The sequence below is a fragment of the Brienomyrus brachyistius genome, unplaced genomic scaffold, assembly GCF_023856365.1.
Source record: "Brienomyrus brachyistius isolate T26 unplaced genomic scaffold, BBRACH_0.4 scaffold71, whole genome shotgun sequence".
NCBI lineage: Eukaryota > Metazoa > Chordata > Actinopteri > Osteoglossiformes > Mormyridae > Brienomyrus > Brienomyrus brachyistius.
In genome coordinates this window covers 820,874-843,129 of record NW_026042346.1, presented here as the reverse complement: position 1 = coordinate 843,129, position 22,256 = coordinate 820,874, and the positions used below count along the sequence as shown (strand labels likewise).

Sequence of the window (22,256 nt, the reverse complement as noted above, 5' to 3'; positions counted from 1 at the left end):
TAGAGCATGTACTGCACTGTTTTCTCACACACAGCATGTAGAGCATGTACTGCACTATTTATTCACGCACAGCGAGTACAGCATGTACTGCACTGTATAACATGGGTCATGCCATTACGTCTATTACTCACCATTTCTGAAACACTTTCCGTTTCAGCAGTGCAGGATCTTCTGCATCTGAGATGAAATTGACTGGTAATGTGATTGGTACAGTGGCAGAACAACTGCACACTGGGGCAAAAATGGACCTTAACTCCCCACCCCTTTCCAAATTCACATCTAGCGGCTGCTTATGCGAATGCTGTACGTTGACCAGGTATCTTCACACGCAGAGCATCAGCGGGTTAATAGGAAGATGTGCAGAGCTGGATCTGCTCTCAGCACGGCCAGTACAGGCTGTACCATTATGATGCGTCAAACACAGCGGTTTGCAAGCACTGCTGCTCTTCCAAATGGATCCCCTGCCATGGCCCAGCGGTGTGCTGGACAACTAATTCAGCACTTGGGGAACAGTGCTTGGGGGGAGGTACCTTGCTGGTTAGCAATTCGAACCAACAGTATTTCAACTACTTGTGCGCTTCACTAAACATTAGGCCACCACTGCCACAAAACAAGCGTGCTCCAGGTGAGGCTCGAACTCACAACCTCGGCATTGCTCTGCATGGTACTGCTGTATAAGTACCGCGCGCTAACCGATTGCGCCACTGGAGCTCGGTTGTGACGTACGTGTGTGAAGTATCTCAAACGGCCTGTGTTGTGGCAGCTTGTCCAGAAAATCCGGGTGTCCGTGAAATATAGCTACCAGAAAATGCAAGAGCTACTGGTGTGGGACATGGACAGGACTCTGCAGAAGCTGGACACCGCCCACTCCGAGTTCTGCACAGACAGCTCAGCCCATGTCTCTCAACTTCAAGAGAGACGAGAGGACACCAAGCAGTTGCTGAGCTGTCCACATGACCCTTAATAAGGCTGATAACCTCAACTTCATGAAGGCACCTGGGCGGGTCATTTGAACCTCACACTCTGCCAGGTAGGCCTTCACCACCATGTGTGTGGACTTGCAGGTGTCAAGGTTGCCTGTTTCCAGTCAAAGCATACGGCACAGGGTGTGACTGTCACCTCACAATGTCTAATTTCTTTAAGAATAAGTATAAATGTCAATTAATGATAATAGTTATATAGATGGTGAGTTGAGCATGTACTATACTATATTCACACCCCTACATGGCGAGTAGAGCATGTACTGCACTGTATATTCATACCCCCACATGGCGAGTAGAGTATGTACTGCACTGTTTTCTCACACACAGCATGTAGAGCATGTACTGCACTATTTATTCACGCACAGCGAGTACAGCATGTACTGCACTGTATAACATGGGTCATGCCATTACGTCTATTACTCACCATTTCTGAAACACTTTCCGTTTCAGCAGTGCAGGATCTTCTGCATCTGAGATGAAATTGACTGGTAATGTGATTGGTACAGTGGCAGAACAACTGCACACTGGGGCAAAAATGGACCTTAACTCCCCACCCCTTTCCAAATTCACATCTAGCGGCTGCTTATGCGAATGCTGTACGTTGACCAGGTATCTTCACACGCAGAGCATCAGCGGGTTAATAGGAAGATGTGCAGAGCTGGATCTGCTCTCAGCACGGCCAGTACAGGCTGTACCATTATGATGCGTCAAACACAGCGGTTTGCAAGCACTGCTGCTCTTCCAAATGGATCCCCTGCCATGGCCCAGCGGTGTGCTGGACAACTAATTCAGCACTTGGGGAACAGTGCTTGGGGGGAGGTACCTTGCTGGTTAGCAATTCGAACCAACAGTATTTCAACTACTTGTGCGCTTCACTAAACATTAGGCCACCACTGCCACAAAACAAGCGTGCTCCAGGTGAGGCTCGAACTCACAACCTCGGCATTGCTCTGCATGGTACTGCTGTATAAGTACCGCGCGCTAACCGATTGCGCCACTGGAGCTCGGTTGTGACGTACGTGTGTGAAGTATCTCAAACGGCCTGTGTTGTGGCAGCTTGTCCAGAAAATCCGGGTGTCCGTGAAATATAGCTACCAGAAAATGCAAGAGCTACTGGTGTGGGACATGGACAGGACTCTGCAGAAGCTGGACACCGCCCACTCCGAGTTCTGCACAGACAGCTCAGCCCATGTCTCTCAACTTCAAGAGAAACGAGAGGACACCAAGCAGTTGCTGAGCTGTCCACATGACCCTTAATAAGGCTGATAACCTCAACTTCATGAAGGCACCTGGGCGGGTCATTTGAACCTCACACTCTGCCAGGTAGGCCTTCACCACCATGTGTGTGGACTTGCAGGTGTCAAGGTTGCCTGTTTCCAGTCAAAGCATACGGCACAGGGTGTGACTGTCACCTCACAATGTCTAATTTCTTTAAGAATAAGTATAAATGTCAATTAATGATAATAGTTATATAGATGGTGAGTTGAGCATGTACTATACTATATTCACACCCCTACATGGCGAGTAGAGCATGTACTGCACTGTATATTCATACCCCCACATGGCGAGTAGAGCATGTACTGCACTGTTTTCTCACACACAGCATGTAGAGCATGTACTGCACTATTTATTCACGCACAGCGAGTACAGCATGTACTGCACTGTATAACATGGGTCATGCCATTACGTCTATTACTCACCATTTCTGAAACACTTTCCGTTTCAGCAGTGCAGGATCTTCTGCATCTGAGATGAAATTGACTGGTAATGTGATTGGTACAGTGGCAGAACAACTGCACACTGGGGCAAAAATGGACCTTAACTCCCCACCCCTTTCCAAATTCACATCTAGCGGCTGCTTATGCGAATGCTGTACGTTGACCAGGTATCTTCACACGCAGAGCATCAGCGGGTTAATAGGAAGATGTGCAGAGCTGGATCTGCTCTCAGCACGGCCAGTACAGGCTGTACCATTATGATGCGTCAAACACAGCGGTTTGCAAGCACTGCTGCTCTTCCAAATGGATCCCCTGCCATGGCCCAGCGGTGTGCTGGACAACTAATTCAGCACTTGGGGAACAGTGCTTGGGGGGAGGTACCTTGCTGGTTAGCAATTCGAACCAACAGTATTTCAACTACTTGTGCGCTTCACTAAACATTAGGCCACCACTGCCACAAAACAAGCGTGCTCCAGGTGAGGCTCGAACTCACAACCTCGGCATTGCTCTGCATGGTACTGCTGTATAAGTACCGCGCGCTAACCGATTGCGCCACTGGAGCTCGGTTGTGACGTACGTGTGTGAAGTATCTCAAACGGCCTGTGTTGTGGCAGCTTGTCCAGAAAATCCGGGTGTCCGTGAAATATAGCTACCAGAAAATGCAAGAGCTACTGGTGTGGGACATGGACAGGACTCTGCAGAAGCTGGACACCGCCCACTCCGAGTTCTGCACAGACAGCTCAGCCCATGTCTCTCAACTTCAAGAGAGACGAGAGGACACCAAGCAGTTGCTGAGCTGTCCACATGACCCTTAATAAGGCTGATAACCTCAACTTCATGAAGGCACCTGGGCGGGTCATTTGAACCTCACACTCTGCCAGGTAGGCCTTCACCACCATGTGTGTGGACTTGCAGGTGTCAAGGTTGCCTGTTTCCAGTCAAAGCATACGGCACAGGGTGTGACTGTCACCTCACAATGTCTAATTTCTTTAAGAATAAGTATAAATGTCAATTAATGATAATAGTTATATAGATGGTGAGTTGAGCATGTACTATACTATATTCACACCCCTACATGGCGAGTAGAGCATGTACTGCACTGTATATTCATACCCCCACATGGCGAGTAGAGCATGTACTGCACTGTTTTCTCACACACAGCATGTAGAGCATGTACTGCACTATTTATTCACGCACAGCGAGTACAGCATGTACTGCACTGTATAACATGGGTCATGCCATTACGTCTATTACTCACCATTTCTGAAACACTTTCCGTTTCAGCAGTGCAGGATCTTCTGCATCTGAGATGAAATTGACTGGTAATGTGATTGGTACAGTGGCAGAACAACTGCACACTGGGGCAAAAATGGACCATAACTCCCCACCCCTTTCCAAATTCACATCTAGCGGCTGCTTATGCGAATGCTGTACGTTGACCAGGTATCTTCACAGGCAGAGCATCAGCGGGTTAATAGGAAGATGTGCAGAGCTGGATCTGCTCTCAGCACGGCCAGTACAGGCTGTACCATTATGATGCGTCAAACACAGCGGTTTGCAAGCACCGCTGCTCTTCCAAATGGATCCCCTGCCATGGCCGAGCGGTGTGCTGGACAACTAATTCAGCACTTGGCAAACAGTGCTTGGGGGGAGGTACCTTGCTGGTTAGCAATTCGAACCAACAGTATTTCAACTACTAGTGCGCTTCACTAAACATTAGGCCACCACTGCCACAAAACAAGTGTGCTCCAGGTGAGGCTCGAACTCACAACCTCGGCATTGCTCTGCATGGTACTGCCGTATAAGTACCGCGCGCTAACCGATTGCGCCACTGGAGCTCGGTTGTGACATACGTGTGTGAAGTATCTCAAACGGCCTGTGTTGTGGCAGCTTGTATAGAAAATCCGGGTGTCCGTGAAATATAGCTACCAGAAAATGCAAGAGCTACTGGTGTGGGACATGGACAGGACTCTACAGAAGCTGGACACCGCCCACTCCGAGTTCTGCACAGACAGCTCAGCCCATGTCTCTCAACTTCAAGAGAGACGAGAGGACACCAAGCAGTTGCTGAGCTGTCCACATGACCCTTAATAAGGCTGATAACCTCAACTTCATGAAGACACCTGGGCGGGTCATTTGAACCTCACACTATGCCAGGTAGGCCTTCACCACCATGTGTGTGGACTTGCAGGTGTCAAGGTTGCCTGTTTCCAGTCAAAGCATACGGCACAGGGTGTGACTGTCACCTCACAATGTCTAATTTCTTTAAGAATAAGTATAAATGTCAATTAATGATAATAGTTATATAGATGGTGAGTTGAGCATGTATTATACTATATTCACACCCCTACATGGCGAGTAGAGCATGTACTGCACTGTATATTCATACCCCCACATGGCGAGTAGAGCATGTACTGCACTGTTTTCTTACACACAGCATGTAGAGCATGTACTGCACTATTTATTCACGCACAGCGAGTACAGCATGTACTGCACTGTATAACATGGGTCATGCCATTACGTCTATTACTCACCATTTCTGAAACACTTTCCGTTTCAGCAGTGCAGGATCTTCTGCATCTGAGATGAAATTGACTGGTAATGTGATTGGTACAGTGGCAGAACAACTGCACACTGGGGCAAAAATGGACCATAACTCCCCACCCCTTTCCAAATTCACATCTAGCGGCTGCTTATGTGAATGCTGTACGTTGACCAGCTATCTCCACAGGCAGAGCATCAGCGAGTTAATAGGAAGATGTGCAGAGCTGGATCTGCTCTCAGCACAGCCAGTAGAGGCTGTACTATTATGATTCATAAAACACAGCGGTTTACAAGCACTGCTGCTCTTCCAAATGGATCCCCTGCCATGGCCCAGCGGTGTGCTGGACAACTAATTCAGCACTCGGGGAACAGTGCTTGGGGGGAGGTACCTTGCTGGTTAGCAATTCGAACCAACAGTATTTCAACTACTTGTGCGCTTCACTTAACATCAGGCCACCACTGCCACAAAACAAGCGTGCTCCAGGTGAGGCTCGAACTCACAACCTCGGCATTGCTCTGCATGGTACTGCTGTATAAGTACCGCGCGCTAACCGATTGCGCCACTGGAGCTCGGTTGTGACGTACGTGTGTGAAGTATCTCAAACGGCCTGTGTTGTGGCAGCTTGTCCAGGGTATCCAGGTGTCCGTGAAATATAGCTACCAGAAAATGCAAGAGCTACTGGTGTGGGACATGGACAAGACTCTACAGAAGCTGGACACCGCCCACTCCGAGTTCTGCACAGACAGCTCAGCCCATGTCTCTCAACTTCAAGAGAGACGAGAGGACACCAAGCAGTTGCTGAGCTGTCCACATGACCCTTAATAAGGCTGATAACCTCAACTTCATGAAGGCACCTGGGCGGGTCATTTGAACCTCACACTCTGCCAGGTAGGCCTTCACCACCATGTGTGTGGACTTGCAGGTGTCAAGGTTGCCTGTTTCCAGTCAAAGCATACGGCACAGGGTGTGACTGTCACCTCACAATGTCTAATTTCTTTAAGAATAAGTATAAATGTCAATTAATGATAATAGATATATAGATGGTGAGTTGAGCATGTACTATACTATATTCACACCCCTACATGGCGAGTAGAGCATGTACTGCACTGTATATTCCTACCCCCACATGGCGAGTAGAGCATGTACTGCACTGTGTATTCATACCCAAACATGGCGAGTAGAGCATGTACTGCACTGTTTATTCACGCACAGCGAGTACAGCATGTACTGCACTGTATAACATGGGTCATGCCATTACGTCTATTAATCACCATTTCTGAAACACTTTCCGTTTCAGCAGTGCAGGATCTTCTGCATCTGAGATGAAATTGACTGGTAATGTGATTGGTACAGTGGCAGAACAACTGCACACTGGGGCAAAAATGGACCATAACTCCCCACCCCTTTCCAAATTCACATCTAGCGGCTGCTTATGTGAATGCTGTACGTTGACCAGCTATCTCCACAGGCAGAGCATCAGCGGGTTAATAGGAAGATGTGCAGAGCTGGATCTGCTCTCAGCACAGCCAGTAGAGGCTGTACTATTATGATTCATAAAACACAGCGGTTTGCAAGCACTGCTGCTCTTCCAAATGGATCCCCTGCCATGGCCCAGCGGTGTGCTGGACAACTAATTCAGCACTCGGGGAACAGTGCTTGGGGGGAGGTACCTTGCTGGTTAGCAATTCGAACCAACAGTCTTTCAACTACTTGTGCGCTTCACTTAACATCAGGCCACCACTGCCACAAAACAAGCGTGCTCCAGGTGAGGCTCGAACTCACAACCTCGGCATTGCTTTGCATGGTACTGCTGTATAAGTACCGCGCGCTAACCGATTGCGCCACTGGAGCTCGATCGCGACATACGTGTGTGAAGTATCTCAAACGGCCTGTGTTGTGGCAGCTTGTCCAGGGTATCCAGGTGTCCGTGAAATATAGCTACCAGAAAATGCAAGAGCTACTGGTGTGGGACATGGACAAGACTCTACAGAAGCTGGACACCGCCCACTCCGAGTTCTGCACAGACAGCTCAGCCCATGTCTCTCAACTTCAAGAGAGACGAGAGGACACCAAGCAGTTGCTGAGCTGTCCACATGACCCTTAATAAGGCTGATAACCTCAACTTCATGAAGGCACCTGGGCGGGTCATTTGAACCTCACACTCTGCCAGGTAGGCCTTCACCACCATGTGTGTGGACTTGCAGGTGTCAAGGTTGCCTGTTTCCAGTCAAAGCATAAGGCACAGGGTGTGACTGTCACCTCACAATGTCTAATTTCTTTAAGAATAAGTATAAATTTCAATTAATGATAATAGTTATATAGATGGTGAGTTGAGCATGTACTATACTATATTCACACCCCTACATGGCGAGTAGAGCATGTACTGCACTGTATATTCATACCCCCACATGGCGAGTAGAGCATGTACTGCACTGTTTTCTCACACACAGCATGTAGAGCATGTACTGCACTATTTATTCACGCACAGCGAGTACAGCATGTACTGCACTGTATAACATGGGTCATGCCATTACGTTTATTACTCACCATTTCTGAAACACTTTCCGTTTCAGCAGTGCAGGATCTTCTGCATCTGAGATGAAATTGACTGGTAATGTGATTGGTACAGTGGCAGAACAACTGCACACTGGGGCAAAAATGGACCATAACTCCCCACCCCTTTCCAAATTCACATCTAGCAGATGCTTATGCGAATGCTGTACGTTGACCAGGTATCTTCACAGGCAGAGCATCAGCGGGTTAATAGGAAGATGTGCAGAGCTGGATCTGCTCTCAGCACGGCCAGTACAGGCTGTACCATTATGATGCGTCAAACACAGCGGTTTGCAAGCACTGCTGCTCTTCCAAATGGATCCCCTGCCATGGCCCAGCGGTGTGCTGGACAACTAATTCAGCACTTGGGGAACAGTGCTTGGGGGGAGGTACCTTGCTGGTTAGCAATTCGAACCAACAGTATTTCAACTACTTGTGCGCTTCACTAAACATTAGGCCACCACTGCCACAAAACAAGCGTGCTCCAGGTGAGGCTCGAACTCACAACCTCGGCATTGCTCTGCATGGTACTGCTGTATAAGTACCGCGCGCTAACCGATTGCGCCACTGGAGCTCGGTTGTGACGTACGTGTGTGAAGTATCTCAAACGGCCTGTGTTGTGGCAGCTTGTCCAGAAAATCCGGGTGTCCGTGAAATATAGCTACCAGAAAATGCAAGAGCTACTGGTGTGGGACATGGACAGGACTCTGCAGAAGCTGGACACCGCCCACTCCGAGTTCTGCACAGACAGCTCAGCCCATGTCTCTCAACTTCAAGAGAGACGAGAGGACACCAAGCAGTTGCTGAGCTGTCCACATGACCCTTAATAAGGCTGATAACCTCAACTTCATGAAGGCACCTGGGCGGGTCATTTGAACCTCACACTCTGCCAGGTAGGCCTTCACCACCATGTGTGTGGACTTGCAGGTGTCAAGGTTGCCTGTTTCCAGTCAAAGCATACGGCACAGGGTGTGACTGTCACCTCACAATGTCTAATTTCTTTAAGAATAAGTATAAATGTCAATTAATGATAATAGTTATATAGATGGTGAGTTGAGCATGTACTATACTATATTCACACCCCTACATGGCGAGTAGAGCATGTACTGCACTGTATATTCATACCCCCACATGGCGAGTAGAGCATGTACTGCACTGTTTTCTCACACACAGCATGTAGAGCATGTACTGCACTATTTATTCACGCACAGCGAGTACAGCATGTACTGCACTGTATAACATGGGTCATGCCATTACGTCTATTACTCACCATTTCTGAAACACTTTCCGTTTCAGCAGTGCAGGATCTTCTGCATCTGAGATGAAATTGACTGGTAATGTGATTGGTACAGTGGCAGAACAACTGCACACTGGGGCAAAAATGGACCATAACTCCCCACCCCTTTCCAAATTCACATCTAGCGGCTGCTTATGCGAATGCTGTACGTTGACCAGGTATCTTCACAGGCAGAGCATCAGCGGGTTAATAGGAAGATGTGCAGAGCTGGATCTGCTCTCAGCACGGCCAGTACAGGCTGTACCATTATGATGCGTCAAACACAGCGGTTTGCAAGCACCGCTGCTCTTCCAAATGGATCCCCTGCCATGGCCGAGCGGTGTGCTGGACAACTAATTCAGCACTTGGCAAACAGTGCTTGGGGGGAGGTACCTTGCTGGTTAGCAATTCGAACCAACAGTATTTCAACTACTAGTGCGCTTCACTAAACATTAGGCCACCACTGCCACAAAACAAGTGTGCTCCAGGTGAGGCTCGAACTCACAACCTCGGCATTGCTCTGCATGGTACTGCCGTATAAGTACCGCGCGCTAACCGATTGCGCCACTGGAGCTCGGTTGTGACATACGTGTGTGAAGTATCTCAAACGGCCTGTGTTGTGGCAGCTTGTATAGAAAATCCGGGTGTCCGTGAAATATAGCTACCAGAAAATGCAAGAGCTACTGGTGTGGGACATGGACAGGACTCTACAGAAGCTGGACACCGCCCACTCCGAGTTCTGCACAGACAGCTCAGCCCATGTCTCTCAACTTCAAGAGAGACGAGAGGACACCAAGCAGTTGCTGAGCTGTCCACATGACCCTTAATAAGGCTGATAACCTCAACTTCATGAAGACACCTGGGCGGGTCATTTGAACCTCACACTATGCCAGGTAGGCCTTCACCACCATGTGTGTGGACTTGCAGGTGTCAAGGTTGCCTGTTTCCAGTCAAAGCATACGGCACAGGGTGTGACTGTCACCTCACAATGTCTAATTTCTTTAAGAATAAGTATAAATGTCAATTAATGATAATAGTTATATAGATGGTGAGTTGAGCATGTATTATACTATATTCACACCCCTACATGGCGAGTAGAGCATGTACTGCACTGTATATTCATACCCCCACATGGCGAGTAGAGCATGTACTGCACTGTTTTCTTACACACAGCATGTAGAGCATGTACTGCACTATTTATTCACGCACAGCGAGTACAGCATGTACTGCACTGTATAACATGGGTCATGCCATTACGTCTATTACTCACCATTTCTGAAACACTTTCCGTTTCAGCAGTGCAGGATCTTCTGCATCTGAGATGAAATTGACTGGTAATGTGATTGGTACAGTGGCAGAACAACTGCACACTGGGGCAAAAATGGACCATAACTCCCCACCCCTTTCCAAATTCACATCTAGCGGCTGCTTATGTGAATGCTGTACGTTGACCAGCTATCTCCACAGGCAGAGCATCAGCGAGTTAATAGGAAGATGTGCAGAGCTGGATCTGCTCTCAGCACAGCCAGTAGAGGCTGTACTATTATGATTCATAAAACACAGCGGTTTACAAGCACTGCTGCTCTTCCAAATGGATCCCCTGCCATGGCCCAGCGGTGTGCTGGACAACTAATTCAGCACTCGGGGAACAGTGCTTGGGGGGAGGTACCTTGCTGGTTAGCAATTCGAACCAACAGTATTTCAACTACTTGTGCGCTTCACTTAACATCAGGCCACCACTGCCACAAAACAAGCGTGCTCCAGGTGAGGCTCGAACTCACAACCTCGGCATTGCTCTGCATGGTACTGCTGTATAAGTACCGCGCGCTAACCGATTGCGCCACTGGAGCTCGGTTGTGACGTACGTGTGTGAAGTATCTCAAACGGCCTGTGTTGTGGCAGCTTGTCCAGGGTATCCAGGTGTCCGTGAAATATAGCTACCAGAAAATGCAAGAGCTACTGGTGTGGGACATGGACAAGACTCTACAGAAGCTGGACACCGCCCACTCCGAGTTCTGCACAGACAGCTCAGCCCATGTCTCTCAACTTCAAGAGAGACGAGAGGACACCAAGCAGTTGCTGAGCTGTCCACATGACCCTTAATAAGGCTGATAACCTCAACTTCATGAAGGCACCTGGGCGGGTCATTTGAACCTCACACTCTGCCAGGTAGGCCTTCACCACCATGTGTGTGGACTTGCAGGTGTCAAGGTTGCCTGTTTCCAGTCAAAGCATACGGCACAGGGTGTGACTGTCACCTCACAATGTCTAATTTCTTTAAGAATAAGTATAAATGTCAATTAATGATAATAGATATATAGATGGTGAGTTGAGCATGTACTATACTATATTCACACCCCTACATGGCGAGTAGAGCATGTACTGCACTGTATATTCCTACCCCCACATGGCGAGTAGAGCATGTACTGCACTGTGTATTCATACCCAAACATGGCGAGTAGAGCATGTACTGCACTGTTTATTCACGCACAGCGAGTACAGCATGTACTGCACTGTATAACATGGGTCATGCCATTACGTCTATTAATCACCATTTCTGAAACACTTTCCGTTTCAGCAGTGCAGGATCTTCTGCATCTGAGATGAAATTGACTGGTAATGTGATTGGTACAGTGGCAGAACAACTGCACACTGGGGCAAAAATGGACCATAACTCCCCACCCCTTTCCAAATTCACATCTAGCGGCTGCTTATGTGAATGCTGTACGTTGACCAGCTATCTCCACAGGCAGAGCATCAGCGGGTTAATAGGAAGATGTGCAGAGCTGGATCTGCTCTCAGCACAGCCAGTAGAGGCTGTACTATTATGATTCATAAAACACAGCGGTTTGCAAGCACTGCTGCTCTTCCAAATGGATCCCCTGCCATGGCCCAGCGGTGTGCTGGACAACTAATTCAGCACTCGGGGAACAGTGCTTGGGGGGAGGTACCTTGCTGGTTAGCAATTCGAACCAACAGTCTTTCAACTACTTGTGCGCTTCACTTAACATCAGGCCACCACTGCCACAAAACAAGCGTGCTCCAGGTGAGGCTCGAACTCACAACCTCGGCATTGCTTTGCATGGTACTGCTGTATAAGTACCGCGCGCTAACCGATTGCGCCACTGGAGCTCGATCGCGACATACGTGTGTGAAGTATCTCAAACGGCCTGTGTTGTGGCAGCTTGTCCAGGGTATCCAGGTGTCCGTGAAATATAGCTACCAGAAAATGCAAGAGCTACTGGTGTGGGACATGGACAAGACTCTACAGAAGCTGGACACCGCCCACTCCGAGTTCTGCACAGACAGCTCAGCCCATGTCTCTCAACTTCAAGAGAGACGAGAGGACACCAAGCAGTTGCTGAGCTGTCCACATGACCCTTAATAAGGCTGATAACCTCAACTTCATGAAGGCACCTGGGCGGGTCATTTGAACCTCACACTCTGCCAGGTAGGCCTTCACCACCATGTGTGTGGACTTGCAGGTGTCAAGGTTGCCTGTTTCCAGTCAAAGCATAAGGCACAGGGTGTGACTGTCACCTCACAATGTCTAATTTCTTTAAGAATAAGTATAAATTTCAATTAATGATAATAGTTATATAGATGGTGAGTTGAGCATGTACTATACTATATTCACACCCCTACATGGCGAGTAGAGCATGTACTGCACTGTATATTCATACCCCCACATGGCGAGTAGAGCATGTACTGCACTGTTTTCTCACACACAGCATGTAGAGCATGTACTGCACTATTTATTCACGCACAGCGAGTACAGCATGTACTGCACTGTATAACATGGGTCATGCCATTACGTTTATTACTCACCATTTCTGAAACACTTTCCGTTTCAGCAGTGCAGGATCTTCTGCATCTGAGATGAAATTGACTGGTAATGTGATTGGTACAGTGGCAGAACAACTGCACACTGGGGCAAAAATGGACCATAACTCCCCACCCCTTTCCAAATTCACATCTAGCAGATGCTTATGCGAATGCTGTACGTTGACCAGGTATCTTCACAGGCAGAGCATCAGCGGGTTAATAGGAAGATGTGCAGAGCTGGATCTGCTCTCAGCACGGCCAGTACAGGCTGTACCATTATGATGCGTCAAACACAGCGGTTTGCAAGCACCGCTGCTCTTCCAAATGGATCCCCTGCCATGGCCCAGCGGTGTGCTGGACAACTAATTCAGCACTTGGGGAACAGTGCTTGGGGGGAGGTACCTTGCTGGTTAGCAATTCGAACCAACAGTATTTCAACTACTTGTGCGCTTCACTTAACATCAGGCCACCACTGCCACAAAACAAGCGTGCTCCAGGTGAGGCTCGAACTCACAACCTCAGCATTGCTCTGCATGGTACTGCTGTATAAGTACCGCGCGCTAACCGATTGCGCCACTGGAGCTCGGTTGTGACGTATGTGTGTGAAGTATCTCAAACGGCCTGTGTTGTGGCAGCTTGTCCAGGGTATCCAGGTGTCCGTGAAATATAGCTACCAGAAAATGCAAGAGCTACTGGTGTGGGACATGGACAGGACTCTGCAGAAGCTGGACACCGCCCACTCCGAGTTCTGCACAGACAGCTCAGCCCATGTCTCTCAACTTCAAGAGAGACGAGAGGACACCAAGCAGTTGCTGAGCTGTCCACATGACCCTTAATAAGGCTGATAACCTCAACTTCATGAAGGCACCTGGGCGGGTCATTTGAACCTCACACTCTGCCAGGTAGGCCTTCACCACCATGTGTGTGGACTTGCAGGTGTCAAGGTTGCCTGTTTCCAGTCAAAGCATACGGCACAGGGTGTGACTGTCACCTCACAATGTCTAATTTCTTTAAGAATAAATATGAATGTCAATTAATGATAATAGTTATATAGATGGTGAGTTGAGCATGTACTATACTATATTCACACCCCTGCATGGCGAGTAGAGCATGTACTGCACTGTATATTCATACCCCCACATGGCGAGTAGAGCATGTGCTGCACTGTTTATTCACGCACAGCGAGTACAGCATATACTGCACTGTATAACATGGGTCATGCCATTACGTCTATTACTCACTATTTCTGAAACACTTTCCGTTACAGCAGTGCAGGATCTTCTGCATCTGAGATGAAATTCATTGGTAATGTGATTGGTACAGTGGCAGAACAACTGCACACTGGGGCAAAAATGGACCATAACTCCCCACCCCTTTCCAAATTCACATCTAGCGGCTACTTATGCGAATGCTGTACGTTGACCAGCTATCTCCACAGGCAGAGCATCAGCGGGTTAATAGGAAGATGTGCAGAGCTGGATCTGCTCTCAGCACAGCCAGTACAGGCTGTACTATTATGATGCGTAAAACATAGCGGTTTTCAAGCACTGCTGCTCTTCCAAATGGATCCCCTGCCATGGCCCAGCGGTGTGCTGGACAACTAATTCAGCACTTGGGGAACAGTGCTTGGGGGGAGGTACCTTGCTGGTTAGCAATTCGAACCAACAGTATTTCAACTACTTGTGCGCTTCACTTAACATCAGGCCACCACTGCCACAAAACAAGTGTGCTCCAGGTGAGGCTCGAACTCACAACCTCGGCATTGCTCTGCATGGTACTGCTGTATAAGTACCGCGCGCTAACCGATTGCGCCACTGGAGCTCGGTTGTGACGTATGTGTGTGAAGTATCTCAAACGGCCTGTGTTGTGGCAGCTTGTCCAGGGTATCCAGGTGTCCGTGAAATATAGCTACCAGAAAATGCAAGAGCTACTGGTGTGGGACATGGACAGGACTCTGCAGAAGCTGGACACCGCCCACTCCGAGTTCTGCACAGACAGCTCAGCCCATGTCTCTCAACTTCAAGAGAGACGAGAGGACACCAAGCAGTTGCTGAGCTGTCCACATGACCCTTAATAAGGCTGATAACCTCAACTTCATGAAGGCACCTGGGCGGGTCATTTGAACCTCACACTCTGCCAGGTAGGCCTTCACCACCATGTGTGTGGACTTGCAGGTGTCAAGGTTGCCTGTTTCCAGTCAAAGCATACGGCACAGGGTGTGACTGTCACCTCACAATGTCTAATTTTTTTAAGAATAAGTATAAATGAAAATGTGGCTGAATAGTGTCGCTTTCATGTTACAATAACATGCACACACAGCGAGTAGAGCATGTACTGCACTGTGTATTCACGCACAGCGAGTAGAGCATATACTGTACTGTATATTCATACACAGCGAGTAGAGCATGTACTGAACTGTATATTCATACACAACCACACAGCGAGTAGAGCATGTATTGCACTGTTTATTCATGCACAGTGAGTAGAGCATGTTCTATACTGTATATTCATACACAAACAGTATGTAGAGCATGTACTGTACTGTATATTCATACACACACAGCATGTAGAGCATGTACCTCACTGTTTATTCACGCACAGCGAGTAGAGGATGTACTGCACTGTGTAATAACGCACACCGAGTGGATCATATACTGTACTGTATATTCACGCACAGCGAGTAGAGCATGTACTGTACTGTATATTCACGCACAGCGAGTAGAGCATGTACTGTACTGTATATTCATACACACACATACAGGGAGTAGAGCATGTACTGCACTGTTTATTCACGCACAGCGAGAAGAGCATGTACTGTACTGTTTATTCACGCACAGCGAGTAGAGCATGTACTGTACTGTATATTCATGCTCAGCGAGAAGAGCATATACTGTACTGTATATTCATACACACGCATACAGCGAGTAGAGCATGTACTGCACTGTATTTTCATGTATACAGAGTATGTAGAGCATATACTCTACTGTATATTCATACACACACTGCATGTAGAGCACGTACTGCACTGTTTATTCACGCACAGCGAGTACAGCATGTACTGCACTGTATAACATGGGTCATGCCATTACGTCTATTACTCACCATTTCTGAAATACTTTCCGTTTCAGCAGTGCAGGATCTTCTGCATCTGAGATGAAATTGACTGGTTATGTGATTGGTATAGTGGCAGAACAACTGTACACTGGGGCAAAAATGGACCACGCCTCCCCACCCCTTTCCAAATTCACATCTAGCGGCTGCTTATGCGAATGCTGTACGTTGACCAGCTATCTCCACAGGCAGAGCATCAGCGGGTTAATAGGAAGATGTGCAGAGCTGGATCTGCTCTCAGCACAGCCAGTACAGGCTGTACTATTATGATGCGTAAAACATAGCGGTTTTCAAGCACTGCTGCTCTTCCAAATGGATCCCCTGCCAGGGCCGAGCGGTGTGCTGGACAACTAATTCAGCACTCGACAAACAGTGCTTGGGGGGAGGTACCTTGCTGGTTAGCAATTCGAACCAACAGTCTTTAAACTACTAGTGCGCTTCACTAAACATTAGGCCACCACTGCCACAAAACAAGTGTGCTCCAGGTGAGGCTCGAACTCACAACCTCGGCATTGCTCTGCATGGTACTGCTGTATAAGTACCGCGCGCTAACCGATTGCGCCACTGGAGCTCGGTTGCGACATACGTGTGTGAAGTATCTCAAACGGCCTGTGTTGTGGCAGCTTGTCCAGGGTATCCAGGTGTCCGTGAAATATAGCTACCAGAAAATGCAAGAGGTACTGGTGTGGGACATGGACAAGACTCTACAGAAGCTGGACACCGCCCACTCCGAGTTCTGCACAGACAGCTCAGCCCATGTCTCTCAACTTCAAGAGAGATGAGAGGACACCAAGCAGTTGCTGAGCTGTCCACATGACCCTTAATAAGGCTGATAACCTCAACTTCATGAAGGCACCTGGGCGGGTCATTTGAACCTCACACTCTGCCAGGTAGGCCTTCACCACCATGTGTGTGGACTTGCAGGTGTCAAGGTTGCCTGTTTCCAGTCAAAGCATAAGGCACAGGGTGTGACTGTCACCTCACAATGTCTAATTTCTTTAAGAATAAGTATAAATTTCAATTAAGGATAATAGTTATATAGATGGTGAGTTGAGCATGTACTATACTATATTCACACCCCTATATGGCGAGTAGAGCATGTACTGCACTGTATATTCATACCCCCACATGGCGAGTAGAGCATGTACTGCACTGTTTTCTCACACACAGCATGTAGAGCATGTACTGCACTATTTATTCACGCACAGCGAGTACAGCATGTACTGCACTGTATAACATGGGTCATGCCATTACGTTTATTACTCACCATTTCTGAAACACTTTCCGTTTCAGCAGTGCAGGATCTTCTGCATCTGAGATGAAATTGACTGGTAATGTGATTGGTACAGTGGCAGAACAACTGCACACTGGGGCAAAAATGGACCATAACTCCCCACCCCTTTCCAAATTCACATCTAGCAGATGCTTATGCGAATGCTGTACGTTGACCAGGTATCTTCACAGGCAGAGCATCAGCGGGTTAATAGGAAGATGTGCAGAGCTGGATCTGCTCTCAGCACGGCCAGTACAGGCTGTACCATTATGATGCGTCAAACACAGCGGTTTGCAAGCACCGCTGCTCTTCCAAATGGATCCCCTGCCATGGCCCAGCGGTGTGCTGGACAACTAATTCAGCACTTGGGGAACAGTGCTTGGGGGGAGGTACCTTGCTGGTTAGCAATTCGAACCAACAGTATTTCAATTACTTGTGCGCTTCACTTAACATCAGGCCACCACTGCCACAAAACAAGCGTGCTCCAGGTGAGGCTCGAACTCACAACCTCAGCATTGCTCTGCATGGTACTGCTGTATAAGTACCGCGCACTAACCGATTGCGCCACTGGAGCTCGGTTGTGACGTATGTGTGTGAAGTATCTCAAACGGCCTGTGTTGTGGCAGCTTGTACAGAAAATCCGGGTGTCCGTGAAATATAGCTACCAGAAAATGCAAGAGCTACTGGTGTGGGACATGGACAGGACTCTGCAGAAGCTGGACACCGCCCACTCCGAGTTCTGCACAGACAGCTCAGCCCATGTCTCTCAACTTCAAGAGAGACGAGAGGACACCAAGCAGTTGCTGAGCTGTCCACATGACCCTTAATAAGGCTGATAACCTCAACTTCATGAAGGCACCTGGGCGGGTCATTTGAACCTCACACTCTGCCAGGTAGGCCTTCACCACCATGTGTGTGGACTTGCAGGTGTCAAGGTTGCCTGTTTCCAGTCAAAGCATACGGCACAGGGTGTGACTGTCACCTCACAATGTCTAATTTCTTTAAGAATAAGTATAAATGAAAATGTGGCTGAATAGTGTCGCTTTCATGTTACAATAACATGCACATACAGCGAGTAGAGCATGTACTGCACTGTGTATTCACGCACAGCGAGTAGAGCATACACTGTACTGTATATTCATACACAGCGAGTAGAGCATGTACTGAACTGTATATTCATACACAACCACACAGCGAGTAGAGCATGTATTGCATTGTTTATTCATGCACAGTGAGTAGAGCATGTTCTATACTGTATATTCATACACAAACAGTATGTAGAGCATGTACTATACTGTATATTCATACACACACAGCATGTAGAGCATGTACTTCACTGTTTATTCACGCACAGCGAGTAGAGGATGTACTGCACTGTGTAATAACGCACACCGAGTGGATCATATACTGTACTGTATATTCACGCACAGCGAGTAGAGCATGTACTGTACTGTATATTCACGCACAGCGAGTAGAGCATGTACTGTACTGTATATTCATACACACACATACAGGGAGTAGAGCATGTACTGCACTGTTTATTCACGCACAGCGAGAAGAGCATGTACTGTACTGTTTATTCACGCACAGCGAGTAGAGCATGTACTGTACTGTATATTCATACACAACCACACAGCGAGTAGAGCATGTATTGCACTGTTTATTCATGCACAGTGAGTAGAGCATGTTCTATACTGTATATTCATACACAAACAGTATGTAGAGCATGTACTGTACTGTATATTCATACACACACAGCATGTAGAGCATGTACCTCACTGTTTATTCACGCACAGCGAGTAGAGGATGTACTGCACTGTGTAATAACGCACACCGAGTGGATCATATACTGTACTGTATATTCACGCACAGCGAGTAGAGCATGTACTGTACTGTATATTCACGCACAGCGAGTAGAGCATGTACTGTACTGTATATTCATACACACACATACAGGGAGTAGAGCATGTACTGCACTGTTTTTTCACGCACAGCGAGAAGAGCATGTACTGTACTGTTTATTCACGCACAGCGAGTAGAGCATGTACTGTACTGTATATTCATGCTCAGCGAGAAGAGCATATACTGTACTGTATATTCATACACACGCATACAGCGAGTAGAGCATGTACTGCACTGTATTTTCATGTATACAGAGTATGTAGAGCATATACTCTACTGTATATTCATACACACACTGCATGTAGAGCACGTACTGCACTGTTTATTCACGCACAGCGAGTACAGCATGTACTGCACTGTATAACATGGGTCATGCCATTACGTCTATTACTCACCATTTCTGAAATACTTTCCGTTTCAGCAGTGCAGGATCTTCTGCATCTGAGATGAAATTGACTGGTTATGTGATTGGTATAGTGGCAGAACAACTGTACACTGGGGCAAAAATGGACCACGCCTCCCCACCCCTTTCCAAATTCACATCTAGCGGCTGCTTATGCGAATGCTGTACGTTGACCAGCTATCTCCACAGGCAGAGCATCAGCGGGTTAATAGGAAGATGTGCAGAGCTGGATCTGCTCTCAGCACAGCCAGTACAGGCTGTACTATTATGATGCGTAAAACATAGCGGTTTTCAAGCACTGCTGCTCTTCCAAATGGATCCCCTGCCAGGGCCGAGCGGTGTGCTGGACAACTAATTCAGCACTCGACAAACAGTGCTTGGGGGGAGGTACCTTGCTGGTTAGCAATTCGAACCAACAGTCTTTAAACTACTAGTGCGCTTCACTAAACATTAGGCCACCACTGCCACAAAACAAGTGTGCTCCAGGTGAGGCTCGAACTCACAACCTCGGCATTGCTCTGCATGGTACTGCTGTATAAGTACCGCGCGCTAACCGATTGCGCCACTGGAGCTCGGTTGCGACATACGTGTGTGAAGTATCTCAAACGGCCTGTGTTGTGGCAGCTTGTCCAGGGTATCCAGGTGTCCGTGAAATATAACTACCAGAAAATGCAAGAGGTACTGGTGTGGGACATGGACAAGACTCTACAGAAGCTGGACACCGCCCACTCCGAGTTCTGCACAGACAGCTCAGCCCATGTCTCTCAACTTCAAGAGAGATGAGAGGACACCAAGCAGTTGCTGAGCTGTCCACATGACCCTTAATAAGGCTGATAACCTCAACTTCATGAAGGCACCTGGGCGGGTCATTTGAACCTCACACTCTGCCAGGTAGGCCTTCACCACCATGTGTGTGGACTTGCAGGTGTCAAGGTTGCCTGTTTCCAGTCAAAGCATAAGGCACAGGGTGTGACTGTCACCTCACAATGTCTAATTTCTTTAAGAATAAGTATAAATTTCAATTAAGGATAATAGTTATATAGATGGTGAGTTGAGCATGTACTATACTATATTCACACCCCTATATGGCGAGTAGAGCATGTACTGCACTGTATATTCATACCCCCACATGGCGAGTAGAGCATGTACTGCACTGTTTTCTCACACACAGCATGTAGAGCATGTACTGCACTATTTATTCACGCACAGCGAGTACAGCATGTACTGCACTGTATAACATGGGTCATGCCATTACGTTTATTACTCACCATTTCTGAAACACTTTCCGTTTCAGCAGTGCAGGATCTTCTGCATCTGAGATGAAATTGACTGGTAATGTGATTGGTACAGTGGCAGAACAACTGCACACTGGGGCAAAAATGGACCATAACTCCCCACCCCTTTCCAAATTCACATCTAGCAGATGCTTATGCGAATGCTGTACGTTGACCAGGTATCTTCACAGGCAGAGCATCAGCGGGTTAATAGGAAGATGTGCAGAGCTGGATCTGCTCTCAGCACGGCCAGTACAGGCTGTACCATTATGATGCGTCAAACACAGCGGTTTGCAAGCACCGCTGCTCTTCCAAATGGATCCCCTGCCATGGCCCAGCGGTGTGCTGGACAACTAATTCAGCACTTGGGGAACAGTGCTTGGGGGGAGGTACCTTGCTGGTTAGCAATTCGAACCAACAGTATTTCAATTACTTGTGCGCTTCACTTAACATCAGGCCACCACTGCCACAAAACAAGCGTGCTCCAGGTGAGGCTCGAACTCACAACCTCAGCATTGCTCTGCATGGTACTGCTGTATAAGTACCGCGCACTAACCGATTGCGCCACTGGAGCTCGGTTGTGACGTATGTGTGTGAAGTATCTCAAACGGCCTGTGTTGTGGCAGCTTGTCCAGGGTATCCAGGTGTCCGTGAAATATAGCTACCAGAAAATGCAAGAGGTACTGGTGTGGGACATGGACAAGACTCTACAGAAGCTGGACACCGCCCACTCCGAGTTCTGCACAGACAGCTCAGCCCATGTCTCTCAACTTCAAGAGAGACGAGAGGACACCAAGCAGTTGCTGAGCTGTCCACATGACCCTTAATAAGGCTGATAACCTCAACTTCATGAAGGCACCTGGGCGGGTCATTTGAACCTCACACTCTGCCAGGTAGGCCTTCACCACCATGTGTGTGGACTTGCAGGTGTCAAGGTTGCCTGTTTCCAGTCAAAGCATACGGCACAGGTTGTGACTGTCACCTCACAATGTCTAATTTCTTTAAGAATAAGTATAAATGTCAATTAATGATAATAGTTATATAGATGGTGAGTTGAGCATGTACTATAATATATTCACACCCCTACATGGCGAGTAGAGCATGTACTGCACTGTATATTCATACCCCCACATGGCGAGTAGAGCATGTACTGCACTGTTTTCTCCCACACAGCATGTAGAGCATGTACTGCACTATTTATTCACGCACAGCGAGTACAGCATGTACTGCACTGTATAACATGGGTCATGCCATTACGTCTATTACTCACCATTTCTGAAACACTTTCCATTTCAGCAGTGCAGGATCTTCTGCATCTGAGATGAAATTGACTGGTAATGTGATTGGTACAGTGGCAGAACAACTGCACACTGGGGCAAAAATGGACCATAAC

At 47.8% G+C, this 22,256-nt stretch overlaps 16 non-coding genes across 16 annotated transcripts; all 16 read right to left on the bottom strand.

The window, feature by feature from the left end:
- Window positions 1-617: 617 nt before the first annotated feature.
- On the bottom strand, window positions 618-711 carry trnai-uau (transfer RNA isoleucine (anticodon UAU)). Its single transcript has 2 exons — window positions 674-711; window positions 618-653 (listed from the first exon to the last, which is right to left on the bottom strand). It is a non-coding gene; the product is annotated as a tRNA-Ile (tRNA).
- Window positions 712-1,893: 1,182 nt separating this feature from the next.
- On the bottom strand, window positions 1,894-1,987 carry trnai-uau (transfer RNA isoleucine (anticodon UAU)). Its single transcript has 2 exons — window positions 1,950-1,987; window positions 1,894-1,929 (listed from the first exon to the last, which is right to left on the bottom strand). It is a non-coding gene; the product is annotated as a tRNA-Ile (tRNA).
- A 1,182-nt stretch (window positions 1,988-3,169) lies between these two features.
- trnai-uau (transfer RNA isoleucine (anticodon UAU)) lies at window positions 3,170-3,263 on the bottom strand. Its single transcript has 2 exons — window positions 3,226-3,263; window positions 3,170-3,205 (listed from the first exon to the last, which is right to left on the bottom strand). It is a non-coding gene; the product is annotated as a tRNA-Ile (tRNA).
- Window positions 3,264-4,445: 1,182 nt separating this feature from the next.
- trnai-uau (transfer RNA isoleucine (anticodon UAU)) lies at window positions 4,446-4,539 on the bottom strand. The gene is made up of 2 exons: window positions 4,502-4,539; window positions 4,446-4,481 (listed from the first exon to the last, which is right to left on the bottom strand). It is a non-coding gene; the product is annotated as a tRNA-Ile (tRNA).
- Window positions 4,540-5,721: 1,182 nt separating this feature from the next.
- trnai-uau (transfer RNA isoleucine (anticodon UAU)) lies at window positions 5,722-5,815 on the bottom strand. The gene is made up of 2 exons: window positions 5,778-5,815; window positions 5,722-5,757 (listed from the first exon to the last, which is right to left on the bottom strand). It is a non-coding gene; the product is annotated as a tRNA-Ile (tRNA).
- Window positions 5,816-7,003: 1,188 nt separating this feature from the next.
- trnai-uau (transfer RNA isoleucine (anticodon UAU)) lies at window positions 7,004-7,097 on the bottom strand. The gene is made up of 2 exons: window positions 7,060-7,097; window positions 7,004-7,039 (listed from the first exon to the last, which is right to left on the bottom strand). It is a non-coding gene; the product is annotated as a tRNA-Ile (tRNA).
- Window positions 7,098-8,279: 1,182 nt separating this feature from the next.
- trnai-uau (transfer RNA isoleucine (anticodon UAU)) lies at window positions 8,280-8,373 on the bottom strand. The gene is made up of 2 exons: window positions 8,336-8,373; window positions 8,280-8,315 (listed from the first exon to the last, which is right to left on the bottom strand). It is a non-coding gene; the product is annotated as a tRNA-Ile (tRNA).
- A 1,182-nt stretch (window positions 8,374-9,555) lies between these two features.
- On the bottom strand, window positions 9,556-9,649 carry trnai-uau (transfer RNA isoleucine (anticodon UAU)). The gene is made up of 2 exons: window positions 9,612-9,649; window positions 9,556-9,591 (listed from the first exon to the last, which is right to left on the bottom strand). It is a non-coding gene; the product is annotated as a tRNA-Ile (tRNA).
- Window positions 9,650-10,831: 1,182 nt separating this feature from the next.
- On the bottom strand, window positions 10,832-10,925 carry trnai-uau (transfer RNA isoleucine (anticodon UAU)). The gene is made up of 2 exons: window positions 10,888-10,925; window positions 10,832-10,867 (listed from the first exon to the last, which is right to left on the bottom strand). It is a non-coding gene; the product is annotated as a tRNA-Ile (tRNA).
- Window positions 10,926-12,113: 1,188 nt separating this feature from the next.
- Window positions 12,114-12,207, bottom strand: trnai-uau (transfer RNA isoleucine (anticodon UAU)). Its single transcript has 2 exons — window positions 12,170-12,207; window positions 12,114-12,149 (listed from the first exon to the last, which is right to left on the bottom strand). It is a non-coding gene; the product is annotated as a tRNA-Ile (tRNA).
- Window positions 12,208-13,389: 1,182 nt separating this feature from the next.
- On the bottom strand, window positions 13,390-13,483 carry trnai-uau (transfer RNA isoleucine (anticodon UAU)). Its single transcript has 2 exons — window positions 13,446-13,483; window positions 13,390-13,425 (listed from the first exon to the last, which is right to left on the bottom strand). It is a non-coding gene; the product is annotated as a tRNA-Ile (tRNA).
- Window positions 13,484-14,627: 1,144 nt separating this feature from the next.
- On the bottom strand, window positions 14,628-14,721 carry trnai-uau (transfer RNA isoleucine (anticodon UAU)). The gene is made up of 2 exons: window positions 14,684-14,721; window positions 14,628-14,663 (listed from the first exon to the last, which is right to left on the bottom strand). It is a non-coding gene; the product is annotated as a tRNA-Ile (tRNA).
- Window positions 14,722-16,488: 1,767 nt separating this feature from the next.
- Window positions 16,489-16,582, bottom strand: trnai-uau (transfer RNA isoleucine (anticodon UAU)). The gene is made up of 2 exons: window positions 16,545-16,582; window positions 16,489-16,524 (listed from the first exon to the last, which is right to left on the bottom strand). It is a non-coding gene; the product is annotated as a tRNA-Ile (tRNA).
- Window positions 16,583-17,764: 1,182 nt separating this feature from the next.
- Window positions 17,765-17,858, bottom strand: trnai-uau (transfer RNA isoleucine (anticodon UAU)). Its single transcript has 2 exons — window positions 17,821-17,858; window positions 17,765-17,800 (listed from the first exon to the last, which is right to left on the bottom strand). It is a non-coding gene; the product is annotated as a tRNA-Ile (tRNA).
- A 2,209-nt stretch (window positions 17,859-20,067) lies between these two features.
- On the bottom strand, window positions 20,068-20,161 carry trnai-uau (transfer RNA isoleucine (anticodon UAU)). Its single transcript has 2 exons — window positions 20,124-20,161; window positions 20,068-20,103 (listed from the first exon to the last, which is right to left on the bottom strand). It is a non-coding gene; the product is annotated as a tRNA-Ile (tRNA).
- A 1,182-nt stretch (window positions 20,162-21,343) lies between these two features.
- On the bottom strand, window positions 21,344-21,437 carry trnai-uau (transfer RNA isoleucine (anticodon UAU)). The gene is made up of 2 exons: window positions 21,400-21,437; window positions 21,344-21,379 (listed from the first exon to the last, which is right to left on the bottom strand). It is a non-coding gene; the product is annotated as a tRNA-Ile (tRNA).
- Between the last annotated feature and the right edge of the window lie 819 nt (window positions 21,438-22,256).